This window comes from Monomorium pharaonis, chromosome 3, assembly GCF_013373865.1.
Source record: "Monomorium pharaonis isolate MP-MQ-018 chromosome 3, ASM1337386v2, whole genome shotgun sequence".
Taxonomy (NCBI): Eukaryota; Metazoa; Arthropoda; class Insecta; order Hymenoptera; family Formicidae; genus Monomorium; species Monomorium pharaonis.
Genome location: NC_050469.1, coordinates 3,931,273 through 3,937,289, shown reverse-complemented (window position 1 = coordinate 3,937,289; position 6,017 = coordinate 3,931,273).

Genomic DNA, 6,017 nt, shown 5'->3' with positions numbered 1-6,017 from the left:
TATCGTTTACAGCGGAATACTCGCACCGAGCGAGCAGCAAGCAACAGCAGGGCACACGTTGCTCTCCCTCTCTGGCGCGCGTCTTTTCCGAGGTTGCGCACACCCGCTATTTAAACCGGGAACGACCGGAGTCCCGTCATTCCCCGAGGTGGTCGCGATGGCACGTAATCCGCAGGTAGGCAATCAGCGTTCGTGTTCGGCGCCCATCGCGTGCGATGATCGTGGGCCAAGCAGCGGCGCGCAACGACGAGGCTGGCGACGACGCGGCCGTTCCCGCTCGCTGACGATGAGACAGTAGCCGCGGCGGCGGCGGCGGCGGCGGCGGCGGTGGTGGTGGTAGTGGTGGTAGTGGTGGTGGTGATGGTGGTGGGCGCCCCGAGGCGTCTCCTCATGCCGTCGCTGATTGATCCCCCGGTTCCGTCTCGGTTTCAGACTGCCGCTGCCGCGCGCGTTGTTCCGGCCTTGTCCCCCTTCCGCCGTCAGTCAGCCACCAGCGTCCACGGCGCCTTCGTCTTCGGAAAACCGCCCCGCGGCCGCCGCTCGTTATCGGCAACGAGGACAGCCGAGGGCCGTGGAAGGTTACGGGCGCGCGATGCGGATCGAGAGAGGAGTACGCTCTCTTTCTCTCTCGTACACCCTCTCTCTGTCCTCCTCCTCAACCTCCTCTGTCTCTCCCTCCCTCGCCCTCTCTCTCTCTCTCTCTCTCTCTCTCTCTCTCTCGCTGGCGCGCGTACAGGGTTGGTCCTCTCGCGGAGGTACGCCGCGCGGCACCCGCGAAAATCCACCGCCGGTGGCCGGAGCAGAACTGTCGCGCCCGAGCCGCAGCAGCCCGCAACACACGACCCAACCGATCCCAACCCCCCTCCGCCTCGCAGGCCTTCTCTCTCCGCGCCCGTGTTCCACCCCCTGTTCCATTCCAAACCATCCCTCTATCCTTCCCTCTCAGCCACCGTCTCACTCTTTCCTCCCCCTTCGAGCGCGCTCTCGCTTCCTCTCTCCCTCTCGTTTCTCCCTCGGCGCCCGCGTCGCTGCTCGTCCCGCTCATCCTTCGCCACGATTCTTCTCTCTCGCGTTTTCTCAACCCCATTCCTCTCTCATTTTCTCATCCGCCCCTCCGGTCCTCTTTATCGCGAGAGCAAACCGCCTTCCCATGAAAGTTTCTCTCCCTCTTCTCTCCCCTCCCCTCATCCTTCCTCGTCTCGTTTCACTCATCAGCCTCGCTCGACTCTTGATCTCCGTCCGTCTTTCCGTCGTTATCCTTGTGCGCCTTCAACCTTACGTCACAGCGTTGTGGATAGCCAAGTTTCATTTCGTTACTGAAACTCACAGCAGTCACAGCAAACTCTTTAAACGTCAGTCGACACGCGTGTTGGCTAAATACAATTGAAATCTGACGGGCGACAAACGCGACAATTTTGGATTCTGCAAATATGCACTTTTGATAGTAATAATAATAATAAAAATAAATATTATACACTTTTAAAGCATAAAATGTATCTTTTAACTCATCAAATTTCAATTATGAATGCTGCTGTGGGTTGTTGGGGAGTAGATTAAGCATCTTAAAAATGTTTGCCAACCCTTCAGATTAAAATTCTGCTCAGGCAATGTTGAAATTGGTTGAAGAAACCAATGAAGGAAGCTTAATTTGTTGTAAGTCTTTAATTAAAAACTGCTTACGCTGTAATATAATTTTGTGCTTGTCTTTTGGTATTTATAGTTCAAAAAAAGTACGTACATTTTTAAGTATTGAGCCTTATTTATTACAAAAGTTAAAAAACGTTTTTTTTAGAAAAACAATATTTCCTATTTTTAAAAAAAGGACCACATAATATAAATCTATAACGATATGAACGAAAGATTTTATGAATATTTCAAGCAAAGCAAGTCTGTGATTTGTAACTAAATAGAAATTTTATTCGCTTGATTTTTGTTTTGAAAAAATATTTTCTTTGCTACTTCTTTCATTTCTCCGCGAGTATTCTAAAAATATACATGTACTGATATAGAAGGGGATGATATTCAAGTCTCAAGTTCCTCCCCTAGAAGGGAGATACAACCTTGTAGCGATACAAATAAAAATCCTATATAGGATTGGTATACCAAGAAAAGTCAAAAAAGTTTCTAATCTGTTATTAGACAGTCCGACTTTTCTGCCGTTCTTGTGCAAACTGTAGTCTCGCCGGATGTCTTCTGTTTTACAAAATATTGTGTAAACGCTGAGGCACGTACAGGAGATACCTTTTTTCTGTCTCTCAACAGGGGTTGAGTAACACATTAAGCATAACATGGAAGCGCCATTTTTTTAAGGACGCCTGAAGTCGCATACGTTCTATGTAATTTGATTGAGGACATTTTTACACATTTACGTGACACACATACACACAATATGTATATATGAGATACTTTAATTGATATAATGCATGGAGAAGCTGAATATTCTACACGGAGAGAATTTTCTCTTAAAATTTACCTTCAAAATTTGGTAATTATGGGATAATGTGTGACCTCGAGAAATTTTACTATACTTTTTACTATACTTACTACATTATCCCACAAATACCAGATTTTGAGAGTAAATTTTAAGAGAAAATTCTCTCCGTGTAGCGTTGTCCGTGTTCTTTAGGAATCATATCCTGAATATTCCCGGTAGGATTAAACGTGCGTTCTCTCCAATATGTGCGATGCATTTCGGGGACGCTCGAAAGGGAATGGTGACACGCACCCGGCACTCTCCGCCGATCAGCTGTCGCCTTTTTCTCAAGCCGACAAGACGGAAACGTTTCTCTCGGTTTTACGGCTCGAAGGTTGTAAAGCCTAATGGAACGCGGGCACGTTCGGCGATACCGATGGCTATATCAATGCTGGCGTTTAAGTACAAGCGACAGTAAAAGCTCTTTCCGGAAAATGATGTAGCTTCCTTACGCAAAGGAGATTAAGATGGATAGTCGCGCTTTGCCACGATTCGGCTCTTCTGAAAAAGCAATTTTCTCATTACTCATAAGTTATAAAGTTATTCTGCGTGTAAAAATTTCCAATATCTACATCATTTACGAGTGAGCGAATGTGAGGAAATTGCGATCAAATACACGCGTGAATATCTTGCAGGCTTTATCCGCACGTTATAGCTAAATCCATTTGCGAAATCCTATTGGCTCGACAAAGCAAGCTTGTAATATGTAGTAGAAAATTGATTTGCAAACTAATACGTAATAATTTGTTTATCCGTAAATATACATATACATGCTAGGATAAGAAGAATACTAGAAAATATTGCACCTGTTTACACTTTATAGTAAATCTAACGCAAAAAGTAATAAAATTTATATAGATATGTTTATTAATAAATGAATATTTAAATATTTATACAAATATTGTGTTTGTGAGAAGAGACTTTTTAAAAATTAATTATACATATTATCAAGCTTTTTAGTTGATTCATAATTTAAAAATAATGAAATTGCGATATTTTGACTTAAAAAGATATATTGATTAAAAAATGATTTTATTTGACAAACTTTTATGTATTATAAAAATAATATAAAGTACATCAATCATGATTCGAGAGATTTTATCTGAAGAAATAAAGTGGTATGAGACAAAATGTAGGAACTAAAATTGACTAAAGATAGACGATACAAAATTATGTTGAACTAAAACTAACAGATTCAACATGTTTCTATTTTAAAAGCGAATAAAGGCGCCTAAACACGTAAAACCCGCGCAACGCGTGTGCGTGATGTGATAGATTAAGCTTGTTCAGATGAAGCAGAGAAAGAAGAGAAAAGAGAAAGAGAGGAGAGAGAGAGGATTATCTACACGTCAATGATGTATAGAATTAAAAATCCGAACAAATTATGAAGCGAACGAAAATTTTTTTGTTTCTCTATGATGGCATACTAATCTTTCTGTACATTATTTTTACATAAATAAGTTAATAAATGTTTACATAAATAACTAAACTAATATTAGTAAAGTAAATTAGGATTTTTTAAAAGTACAAGTTACTGTTTTATATGTCAAATATGTATAAATATTAATTTCTCAATTCTACAAATATACAGTAAAATGTGGATTATTTATAAAAGTGCATCTAAAAAATTTTATACAATATACAAGTTATAGTATTAATCAAAATATTACAACATTTATAAAAACAAGAAAATTGTTAAAAGATATAAACTGATGTAAAAAGGTATAAATTTTATTGAATTCTTTTAGTATTATTATTTTATACTTTAATATCGTAAACATTAAATTAAGAAAACAATGTAAAAAAATATAAAATTTTCAATTTTTTAAAGTAGTTTTTGCTTTCAATAATGCTAAATATTTTGAACATTTTTAATAGCGGTTGTTGATATTTATTTATTGATAATATATGATCGTAGAGAGGAAACGTAAAAATATAGCTAAATTTGTGCAATGTATATTATTGACGTATAGAAAAACATTTAAAATTAATGCTAATATTAAAAGAAGTATTAATAATGCATTAAAATATTAAGATATTAACTATAAGCTAATAACGCACATATATATTTTTTACATTTTATAAACATAAGCAAAATAGTTTGAAAAAATAACGAACTTACAAGTATTTAATAATGCTTAAAAATTTTTGTAACATTATTAATATAATTATTTCAGTATTGCTATACTTTGTAATATTTATTACAGCATTGATTGCCAAAATTTATTCTGCAATTATCAAAATAATTCCAGAGAAATATACCTCGCATCTATTTAATTACATTGTAATAAGTGTTATAGCGAATTCTATAAATATAAAAATGTGTGTACGGTTAGATAAAAATTTCATTTATAAATATATAAATATGCCTCGGAACTCAAGAATTATTTTATCACTGCTAGAATTATTTTGAATAGAAGGAACATTTCTATAATCTTTACAAGATTTGTAAACAAAATCTAAATCCTATCTAAAAAAAGGCATGTAAAGTCGATTGCTCGCATTTCTCGAAGTTTATTGTTGTCGCTTTTCCGCGATGCCGATTGGTTCTCTCGCTGCGCATATTTCGTGTTGCAAGAGTAGCTGTCATTGCAATTTTGACAGCTGTCAAATTTGTATAAATATTATCTATACATTTATTGTTGTAATTTATTTTTAAAAAGTAAAAAATTCCTATCTAAAAAAAGGCATGTAAAGTCGATTGCTCGCATTTCTCGAAGTTTATTGTTGTCGCTTTTCCGCGATGCCGATTGGTTCTCTCGCTGCGCATATTTCGTGTTGCAAGAGTAGCTGTCATTGCAATTTTGACAGCTGTCAAATTTGTATAAATATTATCTATACATTTATTGTTGTAATTTATTTTTAAAAAGTAAAAAATAAAAAGTTAAGTAGCGCGCGCGAAGCGAGGAGTGAGCGAGGAGGGAGCGAAGAGAGAGCAAGGAGTGAGCGAGAAGTGAGCGAGGAGGGAGCGAGGAGGGAGCAAGGAGTGAGCGAGTGAGTGAGCGAGGAGTGAGCGAGGAGTGAGCGAGGAGTGAGCGAGGAGGGAGCGAGGAGGGGGCGAGTAAGTGAGCGAGGAGTGAGCGAGGAGGGAGCGAGGAGGGAGCGAGGAGGGAGCGAGGAGTGAGCGAGGAGGGAGCGAGGAGTGAGCGAGGAGTGAGCAAGGAGGGAGCGAGGAGGGAGCCAGGAGTGAGGGAGGAGTGAGCGAGGAGTAAGCGAGTGATTGAGGAGTGAGCGACGAGTGAGCAAGTAGTGAGCGAGGAGTGAGCCAGGAGTGAGCGAGGAGTGAGCCGGGAGTGAGCCGGGAGTGAGCCGGGAGTGAGCCGGGAGTGAGCCGGGAGTAAGCCGAGAGTGAGCCGGGAGTGAGCCGGGAGTGAGCCGGGAGTGAACCGGGAGTGAGCCGGGAGTGAGCCGGGAGTGAGCCGGGAGTGAGCCGGGAGTGAGCCGGGAGTGAGCCGGGAGTGAGCCGGGAGTGAGCCGGGAGTGAGCCGGGAGTGAGCCGGGAGTGAGCCGGGAGTGAGCCGGGAGTGAGTCGGGAGTGAGCCGG